Raw genomic sequence first — 16,999 nt, forward strand, 5'->3', positions numbered from 1 at the left:
CCACCTGGAGTGCTGGGCTTGGGGGGGCGCCGGGCTCAGGTTGCTGGTTTTGTTGTTCACGACAAAGGGGAAAATAGAAGGTATGAGGTAAAACATTTCAGGTATTCCGTATGTGGGTTCATTTTTCACCAAACTCCTAGAATGTTCTTCACCTTTGTAGAACCTTGTGGAACCTTCCAGACATTCTGAGAACTACATTTTCCTTGAACCTCCTAGCATGTTGTCATGGGCGTATAAGGGGCAAGACTTCGAAAGTCAGTCAGTGAGATATAAGAACAAAGTGAAGTAAAGTGAGAACCCACCTGCGATATTGTGAACCTTGTTTTATTGAGTAATTGTGAAAATGTATGTGTATGCAGGGGAGGGTGCCGAAGACACTCCTTGCCTGGGGCACCATTTGGTCTAGGGCCAGCCCTGGCGGTCAGAGGAGATTTTCCTTCTGTGTTGAAGCAGGCTCTGTCAGGGAATTTGGGTGGCCAGTTCCATGATGCAATCTACTTCTCTGGTGGAGTTTCCTTGTTTGGTTTTAAGTGTGGTAAGGTGTATATCCTGGACTTTCTCCTTGGAGCATATTCAGTGGTAATTGAGTGCCTAGCTGTAGATAACAGATTTATTGGAGTGTTTGGGGTGGCTACTGGATCTGTGAAGGTAGGTGTGGGGGATCTATGGGTTTCTTGTATAGAATTGTCTGTAGGGTTCCATTGTCGAAGCTGATTTTGCTGTCCAATAAGTTGATGCTGGTGTGGAAGTTTTCCAGAGAGCGTTTAATGGACTATGATAGTTGTTGAGACAGTGGTGGACATCTGTGAGGTTGGTCCAATAAAAGAAGTTGGTCCAATAAAAGATATTACCTCTCACACCTTGTCTCTTGAATATCCTAGGACCCAGTTGGCTAAAACAACACTGAATACAGTATTCTCCTAAGGCAGGGACATGTTACCTGTACTTCAGAGAAGACTAAAGTGGCCTGTGGAGATGATTCCTTTCTTCCCTCCATCATGGAGATACTCCAGGCCAAATTCTCTGCTGGTGTAAATGGACACAACTTCACGGACTGCAATTCACTAGCAGAGAAATTAGCTCCCAGTGCACAGCCTGCTGGGTTCCTAGTTTTGGTTCATTGATAGTTGAAGCCCCCTTAAAAAAGACAGGTGTGCAAGTTAATATGTGTGGCGGGAAGTGGGAGGGAGCCACAAAGAGTATTCGTTCCTATTAGGCTCTCATTCTTTTGGTACCAATTGTTTAATTATAAAATTGGTTATTTATGCAGCTGTTTGAGATCTAGGCTAAATGCTGCTTAAACAAACAAACAAATAAATAAATTTGCCCTGATAACTCAGTGCATATTCAGACTGTTTTGCCATCTCATCTAATTCAGCAGGGAATCTGAAATTGTGATGGGTCTGAAGGCTACCAGTAACAATGCAGCTACACACAGAGATATTCGGCTTATTGTTTGGCTGCAGATAACACAGTACTTGAATTGTCTTTTTTTCCCCTTTTTTTTCTTTTAAATGCTTTACATGTTTTCTGAGGTTGGCACAAGTCACGTGGGAATTCATTATTTGATACCACGCTGAGAATAGCAGGACAATATAAAACACTTACTTAAAATCACACTGTGATGAATATAGAAAGGTTCTTTTGGTCTATCCATCCATCATTATGATTAGCAGTAACCTGTAGGGAAATTTAAAACAGCCATGAGGACCATGAACAAAAAATCTTCATTAAATATTGTGATTTATGGGACCTTGTGAAGCTCATACATAGTTATTTATGTATCATCATAATAAACATAATCTTTAGGGGATATTTTTACACCTGTTTTTAAGCAATGTGGTGCCTTTTTTTTTTTTTAATAGTTTGAAGGGAATAAAGCCCCACTGAGCCCAAAATGCATAAATCTCTGTGTATGATAACACAAACGGGTGCTTTGAGTGTAATTATTTCTCTTTCCTTTGTTTCTCTGCCTAGGTGTATTTTTGTTAGGGCTTGAGGAATAGTTTGCAGTGAATGGAGTCTACTGGCATGAAAAAGCTCAGGCAAACAGAAGACACAGGAAATGTTAGAATTATCGATAATAACACAAAAAAGTAAGACCTGTTAAATATATATTTCTGTTCTGTGTTTGGGGAAAAAAACAGATGATGTAATCTCATCATATGATGATGACACACTTTCCATTCCATCACTGTCTCAGGAGGGTGGTAAACAGCAGCTACGAAAGTCAGACATTTTAAAATCAGCAGGTCCAGAAAACTTGCCTTGAAGAGTTTTTAAAAGAGCTGGCTGAGGCGCTCGCTGGACCATTACTGTTGATTTTCAATAAGTCTTGGATCTCTGGCAAAGTTCCAGACGACTGGAAGAAAGTTGATGTTGTGCCAATATTATAAAAGGGTAAATGGGATGACCTGGGTAATTATAGGCTTGTCAGTCTGACATCAGCTCCAGTCATGCTAATGGAGCAGCTGGTAAGGGAGTCATTTAATAAAGAATTAAAGGAGGGCAATGCAATTAATGCCATTCCACATAGGTTTATGGAAAAGATCCTGTCAAATTCACTTGATAACTTTTTGGATGAGATTACAAGTTTGGTTCATAAAGGTAATAGTGGTGATGTTATATAATAAGACTTCTGCAAGACATTTGACCTGGTGTCACATGACATTTGATTAAGAAATTAGAACGATATAAAATGTATATGGCACGCATTAAATGGAGTAAATGTTGGCTAACACAAAGCTTTTAAAATGAAACTGGGGAATCATTATCAAGCGGCTGTTTTTCTTGTGAGGTCCCGCAGCCATCTGTGCTATTTCAAATGTTCATCAATGACCTGGAAGAAAACATAAAATCGTGACTGATAAAGTTTGCGGGTGACACACAAATTGGTGGAGTGGTAAATAACGAAGAGGACAGGTCACTGTTACAGAGCGCACTGGATTGCTCGATGAGCGAGGTACAAGCAAACGAGGTGTTTTAGTATGGCTAATTTTAAATATTAGGAACAAAGAATATAAGTTACACTTACAGGATAGGGGAAGCAGTGACTCTGAAAAAGACTGAGGCGTGCTGGTCGACAATGAGCTAAACTTGAGCTCCCCATGCGACGCGATGGCCGAAAGGGCTAATGCAATCCTGGGGTGCATAAACAGGGGAATCACAAGTAAGGAGGCTATTTTCCTGCTGTATTTGACGTTGATGAAACCACAGCTGGAACAGTGTGTCCAGCTCGGAGGCCACAAATTGAGAAAGCTGTTGAGAAGGTTGAGAAAAGTCACTGTGATGGAGTCCCCCAGGAACTCTGGAGCCAGTCGGACGAAGCCAGTCAGGAGTCTAATGCTTGGAGTCCGCCCTGCCCCAGGCCCCTTCACGCCCGTGCCGCTGCCTCCTGAATCTGACTGCTGAGCATTCAGCAGCCTTGCCCTGAGCTCCCCCTGTGAGAGGATTCTGGGGGGGCTCTTCCACTTCTCCATAGGTGCCATGCATCCCACCTTGCAGTCAGCGTGCAAATCAGAAGGGTTTAGTAGTTCTCAGGATCACAGCGCAGAGAGACTTTGTTAGCAGATTAGTTGGAAGTTACAGCAGTGATTAACTAGGGAGCCCAGAGCCTGCATTCTCGGGCCCTGCTCCCAAGGCCCCTTATGACCCCTTCCAGCTTGCCACATCTCCTTGCCCCTCCCCAATCCTTTGTCACTTTCCCAGGCAAGGTGTCCACTCCTCCTTGTTTCCACCTGCCTTGACCTGATACAACCTGTAGCAGCTGGTTGATCCAGGGCAGAGGGGTCCTGGCTATTGTCTGCGTACGTGTGGCTGCAGAGGGCCCATCTGTCCTCTAGTGGTCTCTGCAACGATCACACAGCTAGGTCCCATCACCAAAATACGTGAGTAACACATGGGGGAAACTGAGGAACACACACAGCACTCAAAGAAAATCCCAAGAATACCTCCACTTTGTGATAGCCACGAGAAAAAGAATGAGAAAACATGCCTAATAGTGATAGACTCGAGGAGCTCAATCTATTTAGCTTAACAAAGGGTGGGCTTATTACAGTCTTTAAGTATCTATATGGGGAACACATATTTAATAATGGGCACTTCAATCTGTCAGAGAAACGTATAATGTGATCCAATGGCTGGACATTGAAGCAAGACAAATTCAAAATAATACTAGAAATCAGGCTTTACATCTGTAACAGTGAGAGCAATTAACCACTGGAACAAATTGGTGGTGGATTCTCCATCAGTGACAATTTTAAAATCAAGCTTGGATGTCTTTCTAAAAAATATACTTGCAGAATTATTCTGGGGAAGTTCTGTGGTCTGTGCTATACAGGAGGTCAAACTAGATGATCACAATGATGCCTTCTGGCCTTGGAATTTATTAATTTAAGACCAAAAAATATCAAGCCACATATTCAATTCACAACTTGGATCCCTGTCTCCTTCTTTACTATTCTGCTTGCTGGTGGTATAGCCAAAGGCCTTGTTTCTGCATACACTTAAGAACAGGAGTAACTTTTTTACATGTGAGCAGTCTCATTAAACTCAGTGGGAGTCTTCATGAGCTTAGGTGCTTCATTGATTTTTCAGGTGAGCAGGAATTGCTATGATCATCTAATCTGACCTCCTGCATAACCCAGGCCAGAGAATTTCGGCAAGAAATTCCTGCAGTGAAGGAAATTCTTCTTCCCTCAAAGGTATTATCGAGCTCAGTAATTTGTGAATATTTTATAGAAAGACTCTCAATGTATAGATGCCAAGTGATGATGAATGTACTACATCCCTGGGTAAGCTGTTCCAGTGGTAAATTGTTTGCAGGACTGAGGCCTTAGGCTGTTAGAAAAAATACAAATATGTGCACATGGTGTAATGAGCAATAACTTCCCATTAAATCAGACATAAAATTCACAGAAATTCAATGTCTGGGGTGGGAGGAGAGAGAAAAAATGTGTATAACTAGTTTACATTTTTATTTTCTGCCTTTAGTGCAGGCTTGAGGATTGTAACTGTGTGTGTTTTAATAATTTCTGGAATGTTTGATTTATTTTTATAAACCAATTGCAATAAAGAATTAATACGGTTTGCAAAGCATAAAACATAATAAATGACATGTCGTGATTGAGTTCCAGTTGTAAATTCTGTTATGATTTTATTTAATTTGGAAGTTTTGTTATTCAGAGAAGTTCCATATAACTAATAAAGTTACCAAATGTCAAACCCAGCCTTTGAGTAGGCCAAAATGCATTAAATATAATAATTTAAAGAAAACAGTGCCAAACCTGGGACTTTTGTTTACAGTAGATATGGGTGGGAACTGGATTATCTAATTAATAGGGAATTCTGCAATTTTGATTAATTCTCCATTGCAAAACAGAACATTTATTTTTAAATTTCCCATGAAACAAAAGTCTGAAACAATCATTTTGAATCATTGAAACTTTTTTCAATAAAATTGAAATGTTTCGTTCTGATTTACATTTTTTTAAATTTAATTTAATTTTATATATATATATATATATAATTGAAATAGTCATTTCACACCAGAAAATTGAAAGAATGTGTCATTTCAAATACTCCAAGGATGTTAAAAAAGATTATTTTGATATTATTAGAATGCTTTATTATTTCTTTTTAATGAAATTTCATGCAAATCGGCACTATTCCATGAAGGATTTGCTTTTGACAAATCAGCACTTTTTGACAGAAAAATGTTTCATCTGAAAATATATATGACCAGGTCTAGTTTACAGGGCTTTGAGCAAATTTTTCTTTCTTCCTCTCCCTTCAGGTGAGTTTGCAAATTATGAGTTTGAGGTTTGAATGAACTAAAGTTGGCCTTGAACTAGAATGCTGGAACTGAACATCCTTTGCAAGGCATAACACACCTGTGACGGGGTATAAAAGAGTTGATGTGGGCCTGAAAGGCCAATTAACCTATCAGGCTGCACCTGGAGGGTGGGACAGCCCTAATTTAAGATGACAAGAGCCCGGAAACAGGTTGGGGAGAAGGCCTGAAGAAAAGGCTATGGTAGGAAGTATGAGGGAATGCAGGCTTTGAACACGGGTTCCCAGGCCATGACTACCACTCAGCAGCTCTCCTGAATAACCAGGGAAGGATTCAGCCAAGGGTTAGCTCGCAAAGGGTCGCCCCACCCCGAAGCTCCTGATAGGGGTAAATATCCAGCTCCTGCAATTGGCTAAAGTGCTCTATATAAATCAGGAGCTAGCAGCAGGAAGGTGTCTGAGCAACTAGAAGAATTCCTGTCTGGCTGTTACTACAGATCTCTCCTCGTTCTTGCTGCCGGTTCCTGTCCTCCTCTCCCAGGCTCCCGTCTACTCCCAGTTCCTGCTGTCCTGCCCTACTCCAGGTCTCTGCTCCTCCGCCTTACCTCTGATGTTGTCTCCGGCTCTGAATCCTGGATTGGTACCAGATACTGTTTTTGATTTTGACTCTCTTCTCTGACCACTAGGCCTGACTCCTGCTTCGACCACTAGGAATGACCACCTATGCCCTGGTCATTGCAGGAAGAAGCCAGGGAGACAGGTGGATGGTGCAGACCTTGGTTGCTGATTATAGAGTCCCTGGACAGAACACAGGGGACTGCGTTCCCCTCCTAGGCCCTGGGAAAGTGGTGTGAAGCTCCTGAGAAGGGGATAAGTATGACTGAGAGCCCAGAGAGAAGGATGTGAGGGCAAGTGGGCCCAGAGTTAGGGCTGAAGAACTTTTGACATTAAACTATTATTTTTGGATGTGGTTACCCCGGGAAGAGTGTGACTAAAATGTGACCTGGCTCAAGGACTGAGTCACAAGAAGAGAGACCACTGCAGGGCTGGGGCAACCATTGGCTTGGGGTGCTAGAGAGGAAGGAGAGGAAAGGTCTGCTACACCAAGCCCAGCTGTGAGGGGGCACTCGAGCGGTAAGTCAGCCTTTCTACAACTCCATTTCCTACTGTTGTCCTCCCATGAGCTGTAGTGGGGATCACAATCACTGGTTGGAGGTTCTCAAAAACGTGGAAGTATACTTGAACTATCTGAATCTCCTTGGTCTGCTAAACTGATTTAGCGTGTCACTAGAACACGTTCTTGTGAGAATTTGTACTTAGTTTTGGTGGTGGCACTGGAAACTTCATGAAAAATGCTGTTCTTGTGGTATTTTAGCTCTTCCAGTCCTCAGTGTAACCATAAAATGCTAAAACATTTTCAGCCCCCAGGAAAAGGATTAATTTTGGGTTCAGTTCCAGTTTCAGGCAAAGACTTAGGTTGGATCTTACTTCACCTAAACTAGTTCACCTCTCTTACTGACTCTGGGCCACATTATAGCCTCAGTTGCAATTAGGCAAACTTCATTGAAGTCAGAGGAGAAAATGAAGAAGTTGCTCTAATTGTATTAATGTGGAATTGGAATAAATCTACCACACAGTTTATGGTAGCTGGGCTGGTAACTGCAGTGATGTGATAGGGAGTGACAGAATTACCATGCACTTTTGAAGGATGCTGTAAGTATAATATAAAAAGGCACATCCCTTATTTAAAATTTAGAGACCAGGTTCTCCTCTTGCTTGAGTTCCATGGGATTCCCTGGAGTTTTACATCAGAGCAGATATATTTAGCTGTTTACTAAATAATAAAGCGGAGCCAAACTGATATTCATAGAATCATAGAGTTGGAAGGAACCTCAGGAGGTCATCTAGTCCAACCCCCTGCTCAAAGCAGGACTAACCAGGACTAACCTCAGCTAAATAATCCCAGCCAGGGCTTTGTCAAGCCGCAGCTTAAAAACCTCCAAAGATGGAGATTCTACCACCTCCCTAGATAACCCATTCCAGTGCTTCACCACCCTCCAAGTGAAAAACCTTTTCCTAATGTCCAACCTAGACCTCCCCCCCCTGAAACTTGAGAAAATTGCTCCTTGTTCTGTCATCTGCCACCACTGAGAACAGCCTAGATCCATCCTCCCTGGAATCCCTTTTCAGGTAGTTAAAGGCTGCTATCAAATCCCCCCTCATTCTTCTCTTCTGCAGGCTAAAAAAGCCTAGTTCCCTCTGCCTCTCCTCATATGTCTTGTGCTCCAGCCCCCTAATAATTTTTTGTTGCCCTCCGCTGGACTACCTCCAACTTGTCCACATCCTTTTTGTAGTGGGGGGCCCAAAACTGGACACAATACTCCAAATGCGGCCTCACCAATGCTGAATAGAGGGGAATAATCACTTCCCGTGACCTGCTGGCAATGCCCCTCCTAATGCAGCCCAATATGCTATTAGCCTTCTTGGCAACCAGAACACACTGCTGACTCATATCAGGCTTCTTATCCACAGTTACCCCCAGGTCCTTTTCTGCAGAACTGCTGCCTAGTTCGTCGGTCCCCAGTCTGTAGCTGTGCATTGGATTCTTCCGTCCTAAGTGCAGGACTCTGCACTTGTCCTTGTTGAACCTCATCAGATTTCTTTTGGCCCAATCCTCCAGTTTGTTTAGGTCACTCTGTATCCTATCCCTACCTTCCAGGGTATCTACCACTCCCCCCAGCTTAGTGTCATCTGCAAACTTGCTGAGGGTGCAATCTACCCCATCTTCCAGATCATTAATGAAGATGTTGAACAAAACCAGCCCCAGGACCGACCCCTGGGGCACTCCACTTGTGACCAGCTGCCAGCTAGACATGGAGCCATTGATCACTACTCGTTGAGCCCTATGCTCTAGCCAGTTCTCTATGCATTTTATAGTCCATTCATCCAACCCATACTTCCTTAACTTGCTGATAACTTACTGTGAGAGACTGTATCAAAAGCTTTGCTAAAGTCAAGGTATATCACGTCCACCACTTTACCCACATCCACAAAGCCAGTCACTTCTTCATAGAAAGCAATCAGATTGGTCAGGCATGACTTTCCCTTGGTAAATCCGTGCTGACTGTTCCTGATCACCTTCCTCTCTTCTAAGTGCCTTAAAATGGATTTCTTGAGGACCTGCTCCATGATTTTTCCAGGGATTGAGGTGTGGCTGACCGGTCTGTAGTTCCCTGGATCCTCTTTCCTCCCTTTCTTGAAGATGGGCACTATATTTGCTTTTTTCCAGTCCTCAGGGACCTCCCCTGTTGCCACGAGTTTTCAAAGATAATAGCCAATGGCTCTGAAATCACCTCAGCCAACTCCCTCAGCACCCTCGGGTGCATTGCATCCGGCCCCATGGCCTTGTGTATGTCCAATCTTTCTAAATAGTCTTAGACCTGTTCTTTCAGGTCCTGAACCAAGTTTAAAATAAAAACAGAGGTGAGTATGGGGGAGAGGAAACCAGCTGAACCTGAAGCAGAGGTAGCAAAAGGATTAGGTTGCGCTTCCATAGTGTAGATAAAACCAGCAAAACCAAGGAAATGAAAAGCAAAGAGGAATGTGCAATATTCCCTCACATGCTGTCAGTAGTAGAGGGTATAGTATGTTTCTCCCTTAACTATGATATTGACATGTGGTTTTCATCTTTAATGTTGTGGAGAGATGTTCAGGGGAGAGGTAATTTGGGTACTGTGGGAAGGACTTTTATCTGAGCTGTGTATACATCTGCACCTGAAAAGCCATCACTAGGTGTGAAATTTAGAGGGTGGAAATTGTCCACCTTGAATCTGCCTTTCCACCACCCATACAGATGGAGTGGCATCTAGGCAGGGGGTATGTTCCACATCATTTGGCATGTACATGCCCCAACCCATCCCTATGCACCCATATCTCCTGTAGAATACTCCCACCACTTGGCAAGTGTACCCTACCTGCAGAGCCTGTCCTTGGGACAGAGACTGCTAAAACTGGGACTTGCATCAAATCTCTTTATTCAGCCCTCAAATGCACCGTCTTTAGGGTGGGGTTGACTAAATCGATTTAATGCTCAGATCTAGAATGTGCACCCATGTATGTCATGAACAAAGACAGGAACAATGTGGGACCTGATGCTCTGATTCACAAAAGGCTTTGACGTACATTTGAGTATTGAGCAGTCACCATTCTGTTAAATTGAATTAAAAGTTTGTAAAGCAGAATACCCTTGTGCTTTGGGACATTGATGGGGGTTAGGTAGAAAGGTCTAAAGTGTGGGAAGGTTATTCCATTATTGAACACAATTCATCTTTTTGCACATTCTCACAAAATGTCCTAGACTAGAGACCAATGGATTGACCCGTTTTCTATTAGCTAAATCTCAGTGTGCGGTGTTTCTGAAGGCTGGTGGTTAGATCAGAAGAAAGTTGATCAGCTTTCAGTATTTTATGCAAACTGACTGACAGAATGGAGCCAGCCCTCTCGCTGAATACCGCTGACATCCATCACCTGCAGATTTCTCAGACTCTAATTTTGATTGCTGTTGCACTAAGAACAACTCATCTCTCAGCTCTCTGACAGCTTCCTCTTGTCCTCCCAACTGAGATCTGCTTGTGGACATTTCCAAGCAGTCTTTGAGTCTCAGACTGAACCAAGGCAATGCATCACTAGGTCTGGGAAAGTCAGATCATTCATCATTGCGTGTCGTCTTGTGATGTCGCATAAGTTAGCTGTAGTCTGCAGAGGCAGCGAGGTGAAGTAAGAGACCTTTATCGGTGATAATTGGAATGGTTTATTAGTAACTTAAAACTGAAGGAAGGGCGGGAATCATTAGATAAACTAATCAAACTTTCTTATATTATCCTTACTGTGTTGTTAAATGGAAAACATAGGAGTGTTTTTGCCATACTACTTCGTTATAGCTTGCAATAACAGTGGGCCCCATTGTGGATAAATTACTCTTAAGCATTAATGTGAAAGTAAAGGATGCAAGAACATGCCAGTCAGTGCATTTTATTTGTTTCGAGGAATATAGCGTAACTTGTTGATATTGTAAGTGTGGCACAGTATATGTTGATGATGTTAGCAAAGTCTTAGTAATGCAAGACTGCAGTGAATTATGGATCTATTTGTATTCCAGTACCGCCTAGAGGCTGTAAGTGAGATCAGGACCCGTTATGCTAGGCACTGTATAGACACACAGTTCATAATCTAAACAGAGAATATAGACAAAGTAAGGAATATCATTCCCACTTTACAGAGCCACAGAGAGATTAAATAACTTGCCGGAGGTCACAACAGAGAAAGTAAAGAGTACTACACAAAATGGGCTTGCCTCTGTCTGACACATGTCATTATTTGTGCCGCTCTAGACTCAGAGGAGTAGACCTTATGAGAGCAGTGAGCTGGTAATAACAGAAGAACTCACTTCAGTACTCTGATGTTAAATCTCTCCTGAGAGATTCAAAGAGCCTGCTGGGCATTCTGGGGACATCTATCATCCAGCCTGCAAAATAGCAAAGGGTGAATTAGTGATACCCCAAGGCATTTTGTGTAATTGCACTCCACCTCAAACGAATGGTGAACAAAGCTTCGCGGCCCCATCTCACGCAACACACTCATTCATGGCAGGAGGTCAGAGACAGGCCCTCTGTTTTTATTTCAGTAACCTTTAAATACCCCATCCATACACTTGGGTGAATTTTTAAAAAAAGCTGTGCCATGCAATGTCAAAAGCTAAAGCCATACCTAAGCCAGCCAAACAACGGGCCCGGGCCTGTGATGTCTTCAGCAACTCCTGCACAGGGATAAGAGCACACATGTAACATTAACCTTGGGGAAACATATCCCACCAAGAGATTATATGTATCCACAGGCCTTCAGATCCCTTCTATCAGCTGCCTTTGCTTTTGTGTAATTCAGAGATTTTTAAGGCCGGAAGGGATGTCTCTGATCTCCTACTCTGATCTCCTGCGTAATGCAGGCCATAGACTTTCTCTCCTATGTAATGCCAAGCCCAGTGACTTCGAGCTGAACTATAGAATAGCTTTTAATTTGAGACTGGAGCCTTTCCAAAGTATGCAAGTGATAGGGAATCCAACACTTCTAATACATTGTTCCAAGGCTAACTGCCTGGATACGTCTCTTGTCTCCGGTTTGAATTTTTCTAACTTCCACTCCCTGCCCCTGGATCTTGTTGTTATGCCTTTGTTTGCTGAATTAAAGAGCTCCCTAAGGTCTGATACTCATGAAATAGGATTTTTTCCATGCCAACGTCATTATAGTCCAGGACAATTGCTTCTTAACTTTCGTTTTGATTAAACTAAATAGATCAAGCTCCTTAAGTCACTCACTGGAAAGTGGGTTTTCTAGACCTTAAATCATTCTTCTAGCTCTTTTCTGAACTTTTCCTATTTTCAACATCTTCTGCGAAGTGCGGATACCAGAATTGCACACAACTAATCTCTCTACAGAGGCAATACCGCATCCCTCCCCTTGCTCATTATTCTTTTGTGCATACCTCCAAGGACTGAGTTAGATCTCTTTGCCACAACTTTTCTCCAGATGCAATGCAACCCGCTCCAGTATTGTAGGTTTCAAAATTTGAACAGACTGGGTGGAGGTGAGTGGTGCAGAAAGGGAGCAGGGTGACAAATGAACCCAGAAAAGCTGGGAATGAGGGAGAAGGAAATTCTGATTTGAAAAAAGTCCAGTATGCTGAATACAATATAATACAGAGGACTAGCTTCACCAAGGGGCCTTAAGTGTCATAATGCTGAGTCTAACTTTAGAGACACTGACACTGAGTAGAATTCCCAGTCCTGGCACTCAGGCTCCTTATATAAAGCATAGGGAGAATTAGGCACCAAAGATGGAATTCATCAAAGCCAGCGCAATGAGTGAGGATCTGCTGCAGCTAGGCCACAGGAAATGCTGAGGAGAGGGGTGTTTCATGCCTAATGTGAGGCCACCTCTCTTCTGGGATTCACAGCCATGAATCCTCTCCTGGAGTTAGGCACCTGTGCCGAAGGGGGAATTTTCTGTAATCTTTATGAAGCCTGTGTGTGCTTCAGTTTTCCATGTACTTTGCCTGGCTACCCATGGTGGAGGGCAAGGATTAAGTTTGCTCTCAGGGCAGTCCAAGGGGTGTTTGTGTGTGTGTGTCCTAGCTGTCTGAGTGGACTGAATAATTCATTAAAAAGGACTGGTCAAGGCTGACCCATATCAGAGGAAAATCCAAGAAGACAATGGAAAGCCCAGTCCCCAGGACGCTGATACCTAGCAACCAATGATCTAGAGGGAGGGACCTCCCCTCTCACCAGAGAAGCTGAGCACAGCTCCCCGCTCGAGAACAAAGGGCTGAGGTGTGAGGTGGGGGAATAAATGGTTGGCTTCTGGAAGAAGCTTGGCAGTGGGGGGCAGCCTCAAAGGGAACCTGCTGGGGCTCAGGTGCAAGCGAGGTGCTGGGAGATGGCCCTGAGGAGGCTTTGCACAGGCTCACTGGCAGGAAACTGAGGTGCCTGAGGAAACTTAGATGCCTTCAGGGTTAGTTGGCAGTTGAGCCGGGGGAGGGGAGGAACCAATGTTGGATGTAGGCCTCTAAAGGGCTTTTAAAGAAAATCTGACTGAAAATCCCAAATGTGCTGGATACTCTTGACTCCACCGAGCAACCAGAAATGAGAAATCCATGAGCAGAGTTATAGAATTGTCAATAAAATGTATTGGTTGATCTCATAGAGTGGATCCTGAATCTTTGTACACAACATATACACACTTGCTTCTGTATGGCCCCCTGTCTTTCATCTTTGCTCATTTGAGTTGCTCACCCTGTTCCAAGAACTACAAGCATGCTCACACCAGCATAGCCTGGGCTAAAGATTAATTTAAACGATCTTGCTGTGCAACCTGCAACTCTATCTTTTCTTTCTGGCACCCACAGTGTTGCCTAGTAGGTTGCTGCTTGTTGATAGACTTATCTTCAGTAAGTATTAATCTATTTTTAATTGCAGTGTCTGAAGTGATTCAGCATCTGCCAGTGATTTTTGAGACCGAAATGTTAATGTTAAAAAACATGATTCATATGAAACAGGGAAGATTTCAAGGCATTTTAGCATTCCTGGCTCTCTGCCTAGTACTAATTCCTATCTTTTAAAAGCAAATGGGGGAGGGGATTTAATTCTAAATTACTCATGAAATAGGACTTTTCAGCTCAGGTTTGGCACAATTTTCTCATCTGGTTAATGTGATATTTTTAATGTCAACATCTTTATGATTTTACAAGAAGGGTATCCCAAAAGCTTAGAAAAAAATCTTTTTGCATGGGTGGTGCCAGACATTAGGGGTGCAATCATAGAAAATGCTAAGTGTCAGAAAAGGTGCTATGTCCTTCCAGTTCAAATCATTAGAAGCTGTGAATACTCTGGAGCGCACAAGAGACATACAGCACGTAACAGGATCAGACTCTACAGCTCTGGTCCTGCTAACACACGCATTACTGAAATGAAGTGTATGCATAAAAGTGTGTGGGATTATTATTTGTATTCTAGTGTCCTCTGCAGTCACAGCCAAGATCTTAGCCACATTGTGGTAGGCCCTGTACAAATGCATAGTAAGAATCAAACCTTTCCCTGAAGAGTTTTCATTTATAGCTGGTTGGTAAATGTTTTTTTCGTTCCTTTAGAAAAAATTCAAAGAAAACAAAGCTTTCATTTGTGTAGCAATTAGTTTGCAAAGGCTTTTGAGTCTGTATTTAAAGAAATGAGAAATTTTGGCCTAAAATCCCGGTTTTTCTATTAAAAGATGAAATGTTTGCTAGAAATCAGATACTTTCCATGAAAATTTCTGTTTTGATGAAAGCCATTTTTCACTGAACAAACTTTCTTCTCTCAGTGTAAGTAACCTCACTGAGACAGGGTAGGGAAAGTAACAGAGTAGAAGTGACTTGCCCGAATTCCATGGTGGTAGAGCTAAGAGTAGAACATTGGTATGCCAATTCCTAGTTTAACGATGACTCCACTGGACCATGATGTCTCCCATAAGAGTGATGAGGCCTGACAGTTTTCTGTCTCCATGAAAAGGATTTAGAGATTTTATGCATGGAAGAACTATTAAGCATAATAGATTGGCATGCACAAGACATTGCATGTTGTTGTTGCAACTGATCGTGGACTCAAAGCGGCCTGAAAGGCCTTAGTTTAGGATCGCGGGTCTCCGGGAGCAGAGGACTTGCCTCCACCGAGGGGCAGGGGTGACCGAACAAGAATGTGAACAAGGTTTCAACCAAAGAAATATTGCTCATTTATTCATTCATTAGTAAAGAACAAAGTACATAGACATAACTAATACACACACAATATCAGAAAAAGATACAAAAGCCTAATACTCTACCATGCATGTAATCATTTCTTATAGTGCACTATTCTGTTACTTATTTCCTTATACTTACAGACAGATGGTCGCTTGTAAACTATGTTTACAGACAGATGGTCGTTTGTAAACTCCTTGTTACCTTATACAGACAGATGGTCGTTTGTACAATTTCACTACTTATTGCCTCATGTTTACAGACAGATGGTCATTTGTAAACTGTGTTTACAGACAGATGGTCACTTGCAAACTCTCAGTTATCTTAAAGCAAGTGTACTTTCATACATTACCAAAAAGCGCTTCTTTCCCTAAGCCCTTTGGGCTGAGTCAACTCTAATAAGTGTTAGCCGTCCCTCAGACGCTGCTGGTTCATAGAAGGGCTCGGTCCAGCTACCGAGGATCCCAGCGGGCTGCAGTCCAAAGTGCAGCTGACTTCAGGGGGTTTAAATACCTTCAAACTGATCACCAAACTAATCAGCTTGATCAGTATGTAACCAACCAGTGAACAGTGTCACTTTTGCAGTCAGTGTCGTTACGTGATGTGACATATTCTCAGTGACCAGGTTGGCACTTCCTGTTTTTACCCAACCGGCTGAAGTCAGCTCAGTTGCGGTCAGCTCATCCGTTCTTATTTTCACCTTCTATTTGTGCTGTGCTAGCATCTGGACTGCCCTTATCAGGTCCTTCCAGCCCTTTTCCTAAGCTTTCTTAAAGCACAAAACCCATTAACTATTCTTTCTATATTCTACGCTGATTAATGTTCTTCACGGTTGTCATGGAAGATGGGGCAGAAGAAGATAGAAGATATGGCTGGGTTGGGAGAAAGGGATAAGGGCTTGAAGCTGGGGAGCCAAATAACTTGAAGGCTTTCTTGGTGGTGGTTTTCTTAAACACCTAAACCATCTAGAGCTGTCAAATGTTTTTGGTTTTAGCTTCAAGGAAGCTTCTGCGTTATGTGAGCTGGATTTCCCATCCCTAATATAATATATATATATATATATATATATATAATATGAGAGAGAGGGAGAGAGATTACTAAATCCCAACAGAATTGTGAAGTCCACTGTAGGAAGACAAAGGTTCCTCCAGAGTGGGTGCCATTTACAAATTCCTCCCTATAGTGCGTTCTCTATTTAGAATGTGTACCGCTTAAAGGAATCTGTGTTACACTGGAGCAAATGTCATTGAAAAGGAAATGTGCACTTTATGCATGACCAGAACCTCCTGGACCATTTCCCCCTTTGTTTAGAGATAATATATATTGCCATCTTCCTATTATGATACAATGGATAAAAAACTCTATATTATCATTTCCCTTTTCCATCTGGTAACCTACAAATGTGATTTCAGAATCCCGAAATGGACAACAAACTAAAGTTCTGAAATACCAGCTGACCTTGATAACAAAGGAGAAGGTCAGTACTGCCAGTATTTTCTGTAGCCGTGGGAAATAAAACCCATCAATACAATCTCATGAATCTTGGTATTGTTTTGATATACTGATGAGAAGAGTCATAAAACTGAGGTCTGAAATTGATTCAGGGAGGGCTAATCATGGTGTAGTTTGAAGAAAGGCAGATTACGTATGTGCACAGTGGGTTACTGATATTATTTTAATCACAGTACTGCATGAAAGTCTCAGTGAGGTTAGAGGCCCATTGGACAAGGTGTTGTACAAATGCATAGCAAATGACAGTGCCTCCCTGAAGCCTGAAAGACAAGACAATGACATAACCTAATGGGTAAGGTGAGAGAGAGAAGTGGGAGAACAAGGTAACAGCAGTCCTCCATGTCCATGAAACCCTCCATTAGAATTTAATTTCAA

At 42.5% G+C, this 16,999-nt stretch overlaps 1 long non-coding RNA gene across 1 annotated transcript; it reads left to right on the forward strand.

The window, feature by feature from the left end:
- The first annotated feature begins 1,982 nt into the window (after window positions 1–1,982).
- LOC137157692 (uncharacterized) lies at window positions 1,983–16,622 on the forward strand. The gene is made up of 3 exons (XR_010921191.1): window positions 1,983–2,096; window positions 6,477–6,924; window positions 16,525–16,622. It is a non-coding gene; the product is annotated as an uncharacterized lncRNA (long non-coding RNA).
- The last annotated feature ends 377 nt before the right edge of the window (window positions 16,623–16,999 follow it).

This window comes from Emydura macquarii, unplaced genomic scaffold (assembly GCF_026122565.2).
Source record: "Emydura macquarii macquarii isolate MOO-44397 ecotype Brisbane River unplaced genomic scaffold, CSIRO-AGI_Emac_v2 contig_1551, whole genome shotgun sequence".
NCBI lineage: Eukaryota > Metazoa > Chordata > Testudines > Chelidae > Emydura > Emydura macquarii.